Here is a 16885-nt window from a genome sequence, read left to right as displayed (position 1 = left end):
CTCCCTCAGGTCATTTAAACTCTTCTCTACACTGGTTATTCAGTTAGCCATTTGTCTGACTTTTGTTCAAGGTTTTTAGCTTCCTTGTTATAGGTTAGAACATGTTCCTTTAGCTCAGAAAAGATTGTTATTACCAACCTTCTAAAGCCTACTTCTGTCAACCCGTCAAACTGATTCTCCATCCAGTTTTGTTCCCTTGCTGGCAAAGAGTTTTGTTTCTTTCGAGGAGAAGAGGGGTTCTGGTTTTTGGAATTTTCAGTTCTTCTGCTCTGGTTTCTCCCCATCTTTGTATTTTTATCTACCTTTGGTGTTTCACGTTGGTGACCTACGGATAGGGTTTTGGTGAGGATGTCCTTTTTGTTGATGTTGATGCTATTCCTTTCTGTTAGTTTTCCTTCTAACGGTCAGGACCCTCAGCTGCAGGTCTATTGGAGTTTGCCTGGGTATCACTAGCAGAGGCTGCAGAATGGCATATATTGCTGCCTGATACTTCCCCTGGAAGCTTTGTCCCAGAAGGGCACCTGCCTGTATGAGGTGTCTGTCGGCCCCTACTGGGAGGTGTCTCCCAGTGAGGCTACACTGGGTTCAGGGACCCACTTTAGGAGGCAGTCTGCCCATTATCAGAGCTCAAATACCATGCTGGGACAATCATTGCTCTCTTCAGAGGTGTCAGGCAGGGATGTTTAAGTCTGCAGAAGCTGTCTACCGCCTTTTGTTCAGATATGTCCTGCCCCCAGAGGTGGAATCTAGGGAGGCAGTAGGCCTTGCTGAGCTGTGATGGGCTCCACCCCGTTTGAGCTTCCCTGCCCCTTTTGTTTCTACTGTGAGCATAGAACTTCCTACTCAAGCCTCAGCAATGGTGGATGCCCCTCCTCCTGCCAATCTCCAGCATCCCAGATTGATCTCAGACTGCTGCACTAGCAGCGAGCAAGGCTCTGTGGGCATGGGACCCACTGAGCCAGGCATGGGAGGCAATCTCTTGGTCTGCTGGTTGAAATGACAGTGGGAAAAGTGCAGTATTTGGGTACCATTGTACTATTCTTCCAGGTATAGTCATTCATGGCTTCCCTTGGCTGTGAAAGGAAAATTCTCCAATCCTTTGCACTTCCCAGGTGAGGCAATGCCTCGCCCTGCTTTGGTTTGTACTCTGTGTGCTGCAGCCACTGTCCATTCAGTCCCAGTGAGATGAACCAGGTACCTCAGTTGGAAATGCAGAAATCATCTGTCTTCTGTGTTGATCTCACTGGGAGTTGTAGACAGGAGCTGTTCGTATTTGATCGTCTTGGAAGCAACTCTAAATTTATTTTTTAACCAATTAAAATCTTCAGCACTTTTCCTAAATGTATGCAGCAAATAATTAAACATGTACTCAAGAAAATCTACAAAAACTCAAAAGGAATAAAAAGCACTGTATCAATTAAAAGAGCCTACTCAATCCTTTTGCTTTCCAGCTCAGAAAACTAGAAAGATCAATACAAGCAGCTACAATGAAGACCATAATAAATCTTCTTCTCTCAGTTCAACATTGATAGACATACTATTTCCCTGATAATTGTATTTTATACACATATTGCCACCTAAGTGTAGCCAAAATTTAGCAGTCCCATCGTTCCATCAAATCCATGCTAATAATGGGGTGGTGCTACCTTAGATATGGTCCACTGAGAATATTATTTATCCAATTGTTTTTATAACAACTTGGTTATGGGCAATAATGGAATACAGAACACTTATCCTTATTACTTACCAAAAAATTAACTTGAAATAAGTCAAAGACCAAAACATAATACCTAAACCTAAAAATTCTTAGAAGAAAAAGCATCATGACATTGGATTTGGCAAGGATTTCGTGGATATAACACCAAAATCACAGGAAGAAAAAGTACTAGAATACATCAAAAGTAAAAACTTCTGTGCATCAAATAACATAAGGGAGAGAAAAGGAGACTTATGGAATGGGAGAAAATGTTCTCAAATAATACATCTGATAAGAGGGTAGGACAAGGTGTGGTGGCTCATGCTTGTAATCCCAGCACTTTGGGAGGCTGAGGTGGGTGGATCACCTGAGGTCAGGAGTTTGAGACCACCCTGACCAACATGGTGAAAACCTATTTATACTAAATACAAAAAATTATCTGGGTATGATAGTGGGCACCTGTAATCCCACCTACTTGGTAGGCTGAGGCAGCAGAATTGCTTGAACCCGGGAGTTGGAGGTTGCAGTGAGCTGAGATTACACCACTGCACTTCAGTTTAGGCAACAAGTTCAAAACTCTGTCTCAAAAAAAAAAAAAGATGGGGTGGGGGTAACACCAGGACATACAAAGCATTTCTATAACTCAGTGATACAAAACAAAAATGACCTGATTAAGAAATAGGTAACTGACTTGAATGTATATTTCTCCAAAGATAATATGCAGTTGGCCAATAAGCAGACTAAAAGATGCCAGCCTTATTCATCTTAGAGGATTATAAATCAAAACCATAATTAGATATGACCTCACGGCCATTAGCATGGTTACTATTAAAAACATACACAGAGAAAACAAAAAGTAATTGTTGGTAGAAATATAGAAAAGTTGAAATTCTTGTGCTTTCTTGATGAGAAAATAAAATGGTGCAGCCACATAGAAAATAATAAGGTGTTTCCTCAAGAAGTTAAAAATAGAATTATGTATTAACTAGCAATCCACTTCTGAGTATATATAGAAAAGAATTGAAAGCAGTGTGTTAAAGACATATTTGCATATTCATGTTTAGAGCAGCATTATTTATAATAGCAAAGAGGTGGAAACGACCCAAGCATTCATCTACAGATGAATGGATAAACAAAACAAGTTCCATACATGCTTTGGAATATTATTCAACCTTAAAAAATAAAGGAAGTTTGCCCCATATTGCAGCATAGATGAAACTTGAGTATACTACGCTAAGTAAAATAAGTCAGTCATAAGAAGACCTAGAGTAAATCATGGCAATTATAAAATCAGGACACTTCTGCCCTAATACTGCACTTTTGCAATGGTCTTAGCAAATGGCACACCAGGAGATTATATCCTGCACCTGGCTTGGCAGCAGGTCCCAAGCCCACAGAGCCTTGCTCACTGCTAGCACAGCAGTCCAAGATCCAACTGTGAGGTGGCAGTGAGGCTGGGGGAGGGGCATCCAACATTACTGAGGCTTGACTAGGTAAACAAACCTACCAGGAAGTTCGAGCAGGGTGGAGCGCACTGCAGCTCAACAATGCCTACCTGCCTCCATAGACTCCACCTCTGAGGGCAGGGCATAGCTGAACAAAAGACAGCAGAAACTTCTGAAGAAGTAAATGTCCCTGTCTGACACCTTTGAAGAGAGCAGTGGTTCTCCCAGCATGGAGTTTGAGATGTGAGAATGGACACACTGCCTCCTCCAGTGAGTCCCTGACTCCCTAGTAGCCTAACTGGGAGAGAGCTCCCAGTAGGGGCCAACAGAAACCTCATAGAGCTGGGTGGCCCTCTGAGATGAAGATTCCAGAGGAAGGATCAGGCAGCAGCATTTACTGTTCTACAATAATTGCTGTTCTGCAATAATTGCTGTTCTGCAGTCTCTGCTGGTCATACCCAGGCAAACAGATTCTGGAGTGGAACTCCAGAAAACTCCAACAGACCTGCATCTGAGGGTCTTGATTGTTAGGAGGAAAACTAACAAAAAGAAAGGAATAGCATCAGCATAAACAAAAAGGACAACCACAACGAAACCCCATCTGTAGGTCACCATCATCAAAGACCAAATGTAGATAAAACCACAAAGATGGGGAGAAACCAGAGCAGAAAAGCTGAAAATTCTAAAAACCAGAGTGCCTCTTCTCCTCCAAACGATCACAGCTCCTTGCCAGCAATGGAACAAAGCTGGACGGAGAATGACTTTGATGAGGTGACAGTAGTAGGCTTCAGAACATCAGTAATAAGAAACTTCTCTGAGCTAAAGGAGGATATTTGAACCCACCAGAAGGAAGCTAAAAGCCTTTAAAAAGATTAGCTGAATGGCTAACTAGAATAAACAGCATAGAGAAGGCCTTAAATGACCTGATGGAGCTGAAAACCATGCCATGAGAACTACGTGACACATGCATAAGCTTCAGTAGCTGATTAGATCAACTGGAAGAAAGAGTATCAATGATTGAAGACCAAATGAATGAAATGAAGTTAGAAGAGAAGTTTAGAGAAAAAAAGAGAAAAAGAAATGAACAAAGCCTCCAAGAAATGTGGGACTATGTGAAAAGACCACATCTATGTTTGATTGGTGTACCTGAAAGTGACAGGGAGAATGGAACCAAGTTAGAAAACACTCTTCAGGATGTCATCCAGGAGAAGTTCCCCAACCTAGCAAGACAGGCCAACATTCAAATTCAAGAAATACAGATAATACCACAAAGATACTCCTTGAGAAGAGCAACCCCAAGTCTCATAATTGTCAGATTTACCAAGGTTGAAATGAAGGAAAAAATGTGAAGGGCAGTCAGAGAGAAAAGTTGGGTTATCCACAAAGGGAAGCCCATCAGACTAACAGCAGATCTCTCAGCAGAAACTCTACAAGCCAAAAAAGAGTGGGGGCCCATATTCAACATTCTAGAAGAAAGAATTTTCAACCCAGAATTTCATATCCAGCCAAACGAAGTTCATAATTGAAGGATAAATAATATCCTTTACAGGCAAGCAAATATTGAGAGATTTTGTCACCACCAGGCCTGCCTTACAAGAGTTCCTGAAAGAAGCACTAAACATGGAAAGAAACAACCAGTACCAGCCTGCATAAACATGCCAAATTGTAAAGACCATTGATGCTAGGAAGAAACTGCATCAACTAACAAGCAAAAGAACCAGCTAACATCATAATGACAGGATCAAATTCACATATAACAATGGTAACCTTAAATTTAAAAGGGCTAAATGCCCCAATTAAAAGACACAGACTGGCAAATTGGATACAGAGTCAAGACCCATCAGAGTGTTGCATTCAGGAGATCCATCTCATGTGCAGAGACAGCCATAGGCTCAAAATAAAGGAATGGAGGAAGATCTACCAAGCAAATGGAAAACGAAAAAAGCAGGTGCTGCAATCCTAGTCTCTGATAAAACAGACTTTAAACCAACAAAGATCAAAAGAGACAAAGAAGGCCATCACATATTGGTAAAGGCACCAATTCATAAAGAAGATCTAAGTATCCTAAATATATATATGCAAGCAATACAGGAGCACCCAGATTCATAAAGCAAGTCCTTAGAGACATAAAAGAGACTTAGGCTACCACACAATAATAATGGGAGACTTTAAAAACCCACTGTCAACATTAAACAGATCAACGAGACAGAAAATTGACAAGGATATCCAGGATTTGAACTCAGCTCTGGACCAAGCGGACCTAATAGACATCTACAGAACTCTCCACAACAAATCAACAGACTATACATTCTTCTCAGCACCACATCACATTTATTCCAAAATCAACCTCATACTTGGAAGTAAAGCATTCCTCAGCAAATGTAAAAGACAGAAATAACAACACACAATCTCTCAGACCACAGTGCAATCAAATTAGAACTCAGGATTAAGAAACTCACTCAAAACTGCACAACTTCATGGAAACTGAACAACCTGCTCCTGAATGACTACTAGGTAAACAACAAAATGAAGGCAGAAATAAAGATGTTCTTTGAAACCAATGAGAACAAAGACACAACATACCAGAATGTCTGGGACACATTTAAAACAGTGTGTAGAGGGAAATTTATAGCACTAAATGCCCAAAAGTGAAAGCAGGAAAGATCTAAAATCACCACCCTAACACCACAATTAAAAAAACTAGGGAAAGAAGAGCAAACACATTCAAAAGCTAGCAGAAGGCAAGAAGTAACTAAGATCAGAGCAGAACTGAAGGAGATAGAGACACAAAAACCCTTCAAAAATCAATAAATCCAGGAGCTGGTTTTTTGAAAAGATCAACAAAATTGATAGACTACTAGCAAGACTAATAAAGAAGAAAAGAGAAAAGAATCAAATAGATGCAATAAAAAATGATAAAGGGGATATCACCACTGGTCCCATAGAAATACAAACTACCATCAGAGAATACTATAAACATCTCTATGCAAATAAAGTAGAAGATCTGGAAAAAATGGATAAATTCCTGGACACATACACCCTCCCAAGACTAAACAAGGAAGAAGTTGAATCCCTGAATAGACCAATAACAGGCTCTGAAATTGAGGCAATAATTAATTGCCTACCAACCAAAAAAAGTCCAGGCAGAGATATTCACAGCCGAATTCTACTGGAGGTACAAAGAGGAGTTGGTACCATTCCTTCTGAAACTATTCCAATCAATAGAAAAAGAGTGAATCCTCTTTTTATGAGGACACCATCATCCTAATACCAAAGCCTGGCAGAGATACAACAAAAAAAGAGAAATGTAGACCAACATTGCTGATGAACATCAATACAAAAATCCCCAGTAAAATACTGGCAAACCAAAACCAGCAGCACATCAAAAAGCTTATCCACCATGATCAAGTGGGCTTCATCCCTGGGATGCAAGGCTGGTTCAACATACGCAAATCAATAAATGTAATCCAGCATATAAACAGAACCAGAGACAAAAACCACATGATTATCTCAGTAGATGCAGAAAAGACCTTTGACAAAATTCAACAGCCTTCATGCTAAAAACTCTCAATAAACTATGTATTGATGGGATGTATCTCAAAATAGTAAGAACTATTTATGACAAACCAACAGTCAATATCATACTAAATGGGCAAAAACTAGAAGCATTCTCTTTGAAAACTGGCACAAGACAAGGATACCTTCTTCCACCATGCCTATTCAACATATTGTTGGAAGTTCTGGCCAGGGCAATCAGGCAGGAGAAATAAATAATGAGTATTCAATTAGGAAATGAGGAAGTCAAATTGTCCCTTTTTGCAGATGACATGATTGTATATTTGGAAAACCCCATCATCTCAGCCCCAAATCTCCTTAAGCTGATAAGCAACTTCAGCAATGTCTCAGGATACAAAATCAATGTGCAAAACTCACAAGCATTCCTATACACCAATAACAGACAAACAGAGAGCCAAATATGAGTGAAGTCCCATTCACAATTGCTTCAAAGAGAATGACATACCTAGGAATCCAACTTACAAGTGATGTGAAGAACCTCTTCAAGGAGAACTACAAACCACTCCTCAACGAAATAAAAGACACTAACAAATGGAAGAACATTCCATGTTCATGGATAGGAAGAATCAATATCGTGAAATTGGCCATACTGCCCAAGGTAATTTATAGATTCAATGCCATCCTTGTCAAGCTACGAATGACTGTCTTCACAGAATTGGAAAAAAAAAAAATTACTTTAAAGTTCTTATGGAACCAAAAAAGAGCCCACATTGCCAAAACAATCCTAAGCCAAAAGAACAAAGCTGGAGGCATCACGCTGCCTGACTTCAAAGTACACTACAAGGCCACACTAACCAAAACAGCATGGCACTGCTACCAAAACAGAGATATAGACCAATGGAACAGAACAGAGCCCTCAGAAATAATACCACACATCTATAACCATCTGATCTTTGACAACATTGACAAACACAAGAAATGAGGAAAGGATTCCCTATTTAATAAATGGTGCTGGGAAAAGTGGCTAGCCATAAGTAGAAAGCTAAAACTGGATCCCTTCCTTACACCTTATACATAAATTTATTCAAGAAGTATTAAAGACTTAAATGTTAGACCTAAAACCATAAAAACCTTAGAAGAAAATCTAGGCAATACCATTCAGGACATAGGCATGGGTAAGGACTTCATGACTAAAACACAAAAAGCAATGGCAACAAAAGCCACAATAGACAAACGGAATCTAATTAAACTAAAGAGCTCCTGTACAGGAAAATAAACTACCATCAGAGTGAACAGGCAACCTACAGAATGGGAGAAAATTTTTGCAATCTACTTATCTGAAAAAGGGCTAATATCCAGAATCTACAAAGAAGTCAAACAGATTTACAAGAAAAAATCAAACAACCCCATCAAATGTGGGCAAAGTATATGAACAGATGCTTCTCACAGAAGACATGTACACAGCCAACAGACACATGAAAAAATGCTCATCATCACTGGCCATCAGAGAAATGCAAATCAAGACCACAATGAGATACCATCTCACACCAGTTAGAATGGCAATCATTAAAAAGTCAGGAAACAACAGGTGCTGGAGAGGATGTGGAGAAATAGAACACTTTTACACTGTTGGTGGGACTGCAAACTAGTTCAACCATTGTGGAAGACAGTGTGGCAATTCCTCAAGGATCTAGAACTAGAAATACCATCTGACCCAGCCATTGCATTACTGGGTATATACCCAAAGGATTATAATTCATGCTGCTATAAAGACACATGCACACATATGTTTATTGCAGCACTAACAATAGCAAAGACTTGGAACCAACCCAAATGTCCATCACTGACAGACTGGATTAAGAAAATGTGGCACATATACACCACGGAATACTATGCAGCCATAAGAAAGGATGAGTTCATGTCCTTTGTAGGGGCATGGATGAAGCTGGAAACCATCATTCTTAGCAAACTATCACAAGGACAAAAAAACACCGCATGTTCTCACTCATAGGTGGGAATTGAACAATGAGAACACTTGGACACAGGGTGGGGAACATCACACACCGGGGTCTGTTATGGGGTAGGGGGAGGGGGGAGGGATAGCATTAGGAGATTTACCTAATGTAAATGATGAGTTAATGAGTGCAGCCCACCAACATGGCACATGTATACATATGTAACAAACCTGCATGTTGTACACATGTACCTTAGAACTTAAAGTATAATAAAAAAATGAAATATCATTTGATCCAGCAATCTCATTACAGGGTATACATCAAAAGGAATATAAATTATTCTATTATAAAGATGCACGTATATGTATTTCATTGCAAAACTATTCACAATAGCAAAGGCATGGAATCCACCTAAATGCCTATCAGTGATAGAGTGGATAAAGAAAATGTACATATTCACCATGGAATACTATGTAGCCATTAAAAGGAATGAGGTCATGTCCTCTGCCAGGACATGGATGGAGCCAGAAGTCATTATCTTCAGCAAGATAACAAAGGAACAGAAAATCAAATACCACATGTTCTCACTTACAATTAGGAGCTGAATGATGAGAAAACCTGGACACATGGAGGGGAACAACACACACTGGGGCCTGTTGGAAGATGGGTGATAGAAGAAGAGCATCAGGAAGAACAGCTAATGGATGCTGGGCTTAATACCAAGGTAATGGGATGATATGTGCAGCTATTCGTTGTGGCACATGTTTAACTATATAACAAACCCTCACATCCTGCACAGCTAACCCTGAAATTGACATAAAAGTTGGAAATTAAAAAAAAAAAAATTACTACAAAGTCCCAGTAATTAAGAGTATCTGTTATTGATACAGGAGATGCATTTAGCTCAATGGATCAAAACCGAGAATTAAAAAGTAAACCCTTGTATTTACAGTAATTTGATTTGAACAAGAGTGTCAGGACAAGTACACAAGGAGAGTATGGTCTTTTTAACAAATGGATTGACTCAATTTGCACTTAGAGAATAGAGTTGGATGGCTATCTCACATCATATACAAAAGTTAATTCAAAATGAACCAAAGACCTAAATGCAGGATCTAAACTATAAAACACTTAGAATAAAACATAGATATGTTTTGGTGATCTTGAATTTGTCAGTGGTTTCAAAACCACTTGCAAAAAAAAAAAAAGCAGTAAAAATGATACATTGGAGTTCACCAAAATTAAAATACTTTGTGCTTGAAAGGACACCATCAAGAAAGTAAAAAGACAACATTTATATTTGAATAAATTATCTGCAAATTACATACATGGTAAGGGACTTGTATCCACTATACACGAAAAACTGTAACAACTCTAAAATAAAAGAATATGTGAATTAATAAATAAGCAGAACATTTGACTAGATATTTCTTCAGAAATATTTAAAAATGTCCAATAATAATGTATAAAGATACTTAACATTTTTGGCCATCAGGAAAATGCAAATTAAACTCACAATGGGATACATTTTTTATTCATTCATACAACTATAATGAAGTGCCATAAACTGGGTGGCATATGAAAACAAAAATTAATTTCTCAGTGTTCTGGAAGCTAGAAAGCCCATGATCAAAGCATTAGCAGATTCAATTGTCTGGTGAGGGTCGGCTTCCTCAAGGAAGGCCATTTTGTCACTGTAACCTCACAGAACGGGATAGGAAAAAGGGCTCTGGGCGTTTCTTTCATAAGAACACCAATTCCACCCGTGGAGACTCTGCTCTCATGACTTAATCACCCCTAAAGAACCCATCTCCTAACACCAGCACCTTGGGGGTTGGCATTTTAACATATGAATTTAGAGGAGACACAAACATTAAGACCATAACAGATGTCATTTCACACACAATTGTATATTTATAATAAGAATGACAGATAACAGCAAGTGTTGGAAAGAATGTAGAGATATTAGGACTCATACATGGTAGTTTGAATTGTAAAATGGCATGATCACTTTGGAAAATATTCTGCTAGTTTTTGGAAAGGATAAATATATACTTACTATATGACTCAACACTTGTACTGCTAGGTATACACCCTAGAAAATTTAAAACATATGTTCACACAAACACTTGTACACAATTGTTTATAACATTATTTCTAATCACCAAAATATAGATATATCCCAAATGCCCAACAAGTCATAAATTTAAAAAAAAGCAAAATAATACTATTTGGCAATATGGAGTATTACAACATCATGGGCCATAAAAACATCATGTTATATGAAAGAAGTCAGAAGCAAAAATTACATATATAATTCAATTTATATGATTTGTCCATAATAGACAAATCTATGAACACAAAAAGTAGATTCTTTATTACTAGGGATAGAGGTGTTGTAGAGTTGTGCCAAAGAGTAAAGAGTTTCTTTACTGAATGATGAAATATATCAATAGAGTATGGTGATGGTCACACAACTCTTTAAATATACTAAAAATCTTGAGATTTTACAGATTAAATAGATCACTTGAATGATATATGAATCATACAATAAGTCTGTTTCAAAAATTTTTAAGAAATATATATTAAAGACCTACCAGAAGATATGCACTCTATGAGTTACTAGGATTCAAAAATAAGAACTACATCTTCTTCTAGTTCTAGAAGGTTTATGATGTAATAGATAAGCTCAGAGGAGGCTTCTTGAATAGGGATATCACTTACATACATTGCTATTTTTGTATTGTCCAAGCTTTGATTTAGGTGCTTTTCATGTTGAATACTTAGTATGCATCTAGTTTTCAATTGCTTAGATTTTTATAAAGTCTAGTGATATTATATAATCCATTGTAAGGACTATACTTACCTCCTTTTTTTTTTTTAAATTTTTAAATTTAATTTTAAGGACCAATTTGGAAAACAGTTTATAAAAATTATCTATAAGCACATATTTCCACAGTTATTTAGAAAATAAGTTCTTCATTGAATCAGAAATATTAGCTAAATGACTAATTTGTTTATTCAGTAAAAATTGATATAGGTAAACTTTTTCAGGGGATCAGTGTTTTTGGCAGTGGGGATACCATATGTACTGAACACATCATAGTAATAACACTGTCCATATGAAACTAGCATTCTATTATGGAAGACAGTAATAAAAAGTCAGTTAAATATGTTGAACTTTATATAGTGATTCTTGTTACTCAGAATTAAAAAATTAGAAAACAGAAATTTAGAACATTGAAACATGGGGCTGAAAATTTTGATACGGCAGTCAGGAAAAGAAATACCTCCTTTAGAGGAAACTTATGGAAAAGTCCCACTTATACTTTTCTGTGTCTGTTCAGAGATCTCATGTCTGTAAATATTACCAGTCACTGATGCTAAGCAGACAATTGACTTACTAGAAGGAAATATATCTGAAATAAGTGAAACTCTTATCTTTTCCCTATTTCCTTTTCTCCCTTCCCGTTTCCTTCCTTCCTTTCTCCTCCCTACTCGCTCTTTTTCTCTCTCACTATATTTCAAAACAAGTACACTATTTCTATTAAAATATAATTCTAGATATAATCTAACCTTGCTTTCAACCATGAATTCCTAAAAATTCATCATTACACTATTATAGCAAGTATTCATATGGCTTCTTATGAAACCAATGGGGATAAATTTCAAAATTAACTGTTGTTTATCATTTTAAATCTCATACTTCTTATTTTTCATACTCAATTGAGATCTTCTCTGTCATTTTCTTACTGTGTTAGAATCTAAAAACAGTTTACCCTCCAAGCAATTTACAACAGCATGGATGAGCAGTTCCTGATCTGACAGGCTTGTTGTATATTATACCTATTTATTTGCAAAGAGTCATGAGTGGTTCATTATTCATGAAATCATAATAAAAAATATATTTATGGCATGTCACACTGTACCTCATACTGAAGTATTCACTCCCAGAAAAGCACTAGATTCTGTGTTTCTTCCTGTTAGCAGCTTATGATCTAAAACAATTCTTTAAGCCACAAGGGAGAACTAAGCTCAACACTTTATATAAAAGATGTGCACTACATAAAATACAGCAACAAGAAAAAATGCCAACTGTCAACACTGATTCAGTTTATAAGGAGCTCAGGATCATGTGTGATGTGGATGATTACCTGGGAGGTTCAGAGGCACTATTATATAGATTATGAATTAGTGTTGTGTTTGATTAAAATAAACTCTAATTTTTCAAATATGGTATGTGAAAATACCTGCCGTTCCAAAAGTTATTCATATCCTAATATGCGGAATTGGTGAGTATTACGTGATAAAGGAAACAAAAAATAATTATTGCCAAAATTATTCACATGGGTTCAAAATTAAATCACAGATGTCCTCATAAAGGGAGCCATATAATTTTTTTGTAATTGTGTGCATTTACAGTGTACAACATAATGTTTTGATACATATGTATAGCAAAATGATTATTGCAGTAGAGCCAATTAAAATATTCATCATTTCACACAGTTGTTTTCTTGTGTGTCTGGTAAGAGCCCCTAAAATCTACTGTTTTCACAAGCTTTCAGTATACCATACGATATTAAAGTAGTCCTTAAATATCTGCAGGGCTTGTTCCAGGATGCTCTCCTGCAGCCCATGAATATCAGAACACTCAACTGCTCAAGTTCCTTACATAAAAGGTAGTATTTGCATATAACCTACATACATCCTCCCCTATACTTTGAATTACATGTGATTACAGGCATCTTCTTGGTAGAATAATTTCTTTCCCTTTGGGTATATATCCAGTAATAGGATTGTGGGGTCAAATGGTAATTTTATTTTTAGGTTGTTGAGAAAATTCCAAACTACTTTTCAAAGTAGTTGACTAATGTAAAATCCTACCAACAGTATATTAGCATTCCCTTTTGCCTGCAACCTTGCCAACATCTGCTATTTTTGACTTTTTGGTAATCATTCTGACTTGTGTGAGATAGTGGTTTTAATTTGCATGCCAATTTGCATATTTGCATGTTTTTTGGCCACTTGTATATCTTCTTTTGAGAACTGTCTGTTTATGTTCCTGGTTCCCTTTTTAATTTATTTTTTTCTTTGTTCTTATTATACTTTAAGTTCTGGGATACACGTGCAGAACGTGAAGGTTTGTTACACAGGTATACACATGTCATGGTGATTTGCTGCACCCATCAACCATTCATGTTAGGTATTTCTCCTAAGGCTATCCCTCCCCTAGCACCCCACCCCACAACAGACGCCAGTGTGTGATGTTCCCCTCCCAGTGTCCATGTGTTCTCATTGTTCGACTCCCACTTATGAGTGCAAACACGCAGTGGTTGGTTTTCTGTTCCTGTGTTAGTTTGCTGAGAATGATGGTTTCCAGCTTCATCCATGTCACTGCAAAGAACATGAGGTCATTCTTTTTTATGGTTGCATAGTATTCCATGGTGTATATGTGCCACATTTTCTTTATCCAGTTTATCATTGATGGGCATTTGGGTTGGTTCCAAGTCTTTGCTATTGTGAATAGTACTGCAATAAACATATGTGTGCATGTATCTTCAGAGAAGAATGATTTATAATCCTTTTGGTATATACACAGTAGTGGGATTGCTGGTCAAATGGTATTTCTGGTTTTGGATCCCTGAGGAATCTCCACACTGTCTTCCACAATGGTTGAACTAATTTACACTCCTACCAGCAGTGTAAAAGTTTTTATTTCTCCACATTCTCTCCAGCATCTGTTGTTTCCTGAGATTTTAATGATAGCCATTCTAACTGGTGTGAGATAGTATCTCATTGTGGTTTTGATTTACATTTTTCTAACGACCAGTGATGATGAGCTTTTCTTCATATGTTTGTTGGCTGCATAAATGTCTCCTTTTGAGAAGTGCCTGTTCATATCCTTTGCCAACTTTTTGATGAGCTTGTTTGTTTTTTTCTTGTAAATTTGTTTAAGTTTCTTGTAGATTCCGGCTATTAGCCCTTTGTCAGATGGACAGATTGCAAAAATTTTCTCTCATTCTGTAGGTTGCCTGTTCAGTCTGATGATAGTTTCTTTTGCTGTGCAGAATCTCTTTAGTTTAATTAGATCCCATTTGTCAATTTTGGCTTTTGTTGCCATTGCTTTTGGTGTTTTATTCATGAAGTCTTTGCCCATGCCTATGTCCTGAATGGTATTGTCTAGGTTTTCTTCTAGAGTTTTTATGTTTTTAGGTTTTACATTTAAGTCTTTAATCCATCTTAAGTTAATTTTTGTATAAGGTGTAAGGAAGGGGTCCGGTTTCAGTTGTCTGCATATGGCTAAGCAGTTTTCCCAACACCATTTATTAAATAGGGAATCTTTTCCACATTGCTTGTTTTTGCCAGTTTTGTCAAAGGTCAGAAGATTGTAGATGTGTGGTGTTGTTTCTGAGGGCTCTTTTCTGTTCCATTGGTCTATGTCTCTGTTTTACTACTAGTACCATGCTGTTTTGATTGCTGTAGTATTGTAGTATAGTTTGAAGTCAAGTAGCATGATGCCTCCAGCTTTGTCCAATTTGCTTAGGATTTTTTTTGGCTATATGGGCTCTTTATTGCTTACATATGAAATTTAAAGTACTTTTTTCTAATTCTCTGAAGAAAGTCAGTGGTACCTTGGGATAGCATTGAATCAATAAATTACTTTGGGCAGTCTGGCCTTTTTCACAATATTTATTCCTTCTATCTAAGAGCATGGAATTGTATTCCATTTGCTTGTGTCCTCTCTTAGTTCCTTGAGCAGTGGTTTGTAGTTCTCCTTGAAGAGGTCTTTCACATCCCTTGTAAGTTGTATTCCTAGGTATTTTATTCTCCTTGAAGCAATTGTGAATGGGAGTTCAGTCATGATTTGGCTCTCTGTGTATTATCAGTGTTTAGGAATGCTTGTAGTTTTTGCACATTAATTTTGTATTCTGAGAATTTGCTGGAGTTCCTTGTCAGCATAAGGAGATTTTGGGCTGAGCCAATGGGGTTTTCTAAATATACAATTATGTCATCTGCAAACAGAAACAATTTGACTTCATCTCTTCTTACCTGAATACCCTTTATTTATTTCTTTTGCTTGATTGCCCTGGCCAGAATTTCCAATACTATGTTGAATATGAGTGATGACAGAGGGGTTCCTAGTCTTGTGCCAGTTTTCAAAGGGAGTGCTTCCAGCTTTTGCCTATTCAGTATGATATTGGCTGTGGGTTTGTCATAAATAGCTCTTATTATTTTGAGATACATTCCATCAATACCTAGTTTATTGAGAGCTTTAGCATGAAGGGGTGTTTAATTTTACCGAAGGTCTTTTCTGCGTCTATTGAGATAATCATGTGGGTTTTGTCATTGGTTCTGTTTATGTGATGCATTATGTTTTTTGATTTGCGTGTGTTGAACCAGCCTTCCATCCCAGAGATGAAGCACACTAGATCGTTGTGTGTAATGTTTTTGATATGCTAGTGGATTCTATTGGCCAGTATTTTATTGAGAATGTTCACTTTGATGTTCCTTGGGGATGTTCGTCTGAAATGTTCCTTTTTTGTTGTTGTTGTGTTTCTGCCAGGTTTTGGTATCAGGATGATTCTGGTCTCATAAAATGAATTAGGGAGGAGTCACTCTTTTTCTATTGTTTGGAATAGTTTCAGAAGGCATGGTACCAGTTCTTCAATGTACCTCTGGTAGAATTTGGCTGTGAATCTGTCTGGTCCTGGGCTCATTTTGGTTGGTTAGCTATTAATTACTGCCTCAATTTCAGAACTTGTTATTGGTCTATTCAGGGATTGGACTTCTTCCTGGTTTATTCTTGGGAGGTTGTATGTGTCCAGGAATTTACCCATTTCTTCTGCATTTTCTAGTTTATTTGCATAGAGGTGTTTATAGTATTCTCTGATGGTAATTTGTATTTCTGTGGGATCAGTGGTGATATCCCTTCTATCATTTTTTATGGTGTCTATTTGATTCTTCTCTCCTTTCTTCTTTATTAGTCTGGCTAGTGGTCTATCTATTTTGTTGATCTTTTCAACAAAACAGTTCCTGGATTCATTCATTTTTTCTAGGGATTTTTGTGTCTCTCTCCTTCAATTCTGCCCTGATCTTATTTATTTCTTGTCTTCTGTTAAATTTTGAATTTGTTTGCTCCTTCTTCTCTAATTCTTTTAATTGTGATTTTAGGTGTTGATTTCAGATCTTTCCCACTTTCTCCTGTGGGCACTTAGTGTTATAAATTTTCCTGTACACACTGCTTTAGCTTTGTCCCAGAGATTGTGGTACAT

General features: G+C 37.3%; 1 long non-coding RNA gene across 1 annotated transcript in view; it reads right to left on the bottom strand.

Annotated features, from left to right (window-relative positions):
- Positions 1 to 11187, bottom strand: part of LOC103885225 — a 52918-nt gene extending 41731 nt beyond the window's left edge. The window contains exon 1 of the long non-coding RNA XR_004183761.1: positions 10672 to 11187. This is a non-coding gene — a long non-coding RNA (uncharacterized LOC103885225). The remainder of the gene's footprint in view (positions 1 to 10671) is intronic.
- Positions 11188 to 16885: the final 5698 nt, after the last annotated feature.

This window comes from Papio anubis, chromosome 5 (assembly GCF_008728515.1).
Source record: "Papio anubis isolate 15944 chromosome 5, Panubis1.0, whole genome shotgun sequence".
In the NCBI taxonomy this organism is placed as follows: Eukaryota; Metazoa; Chordata; class Mammalia; order Primates; family Cercopithecidae; genus Papio; species Papio anubis.
This window is presented reverse-complemented; position numbering and strand designations above follow the sequence as displayed.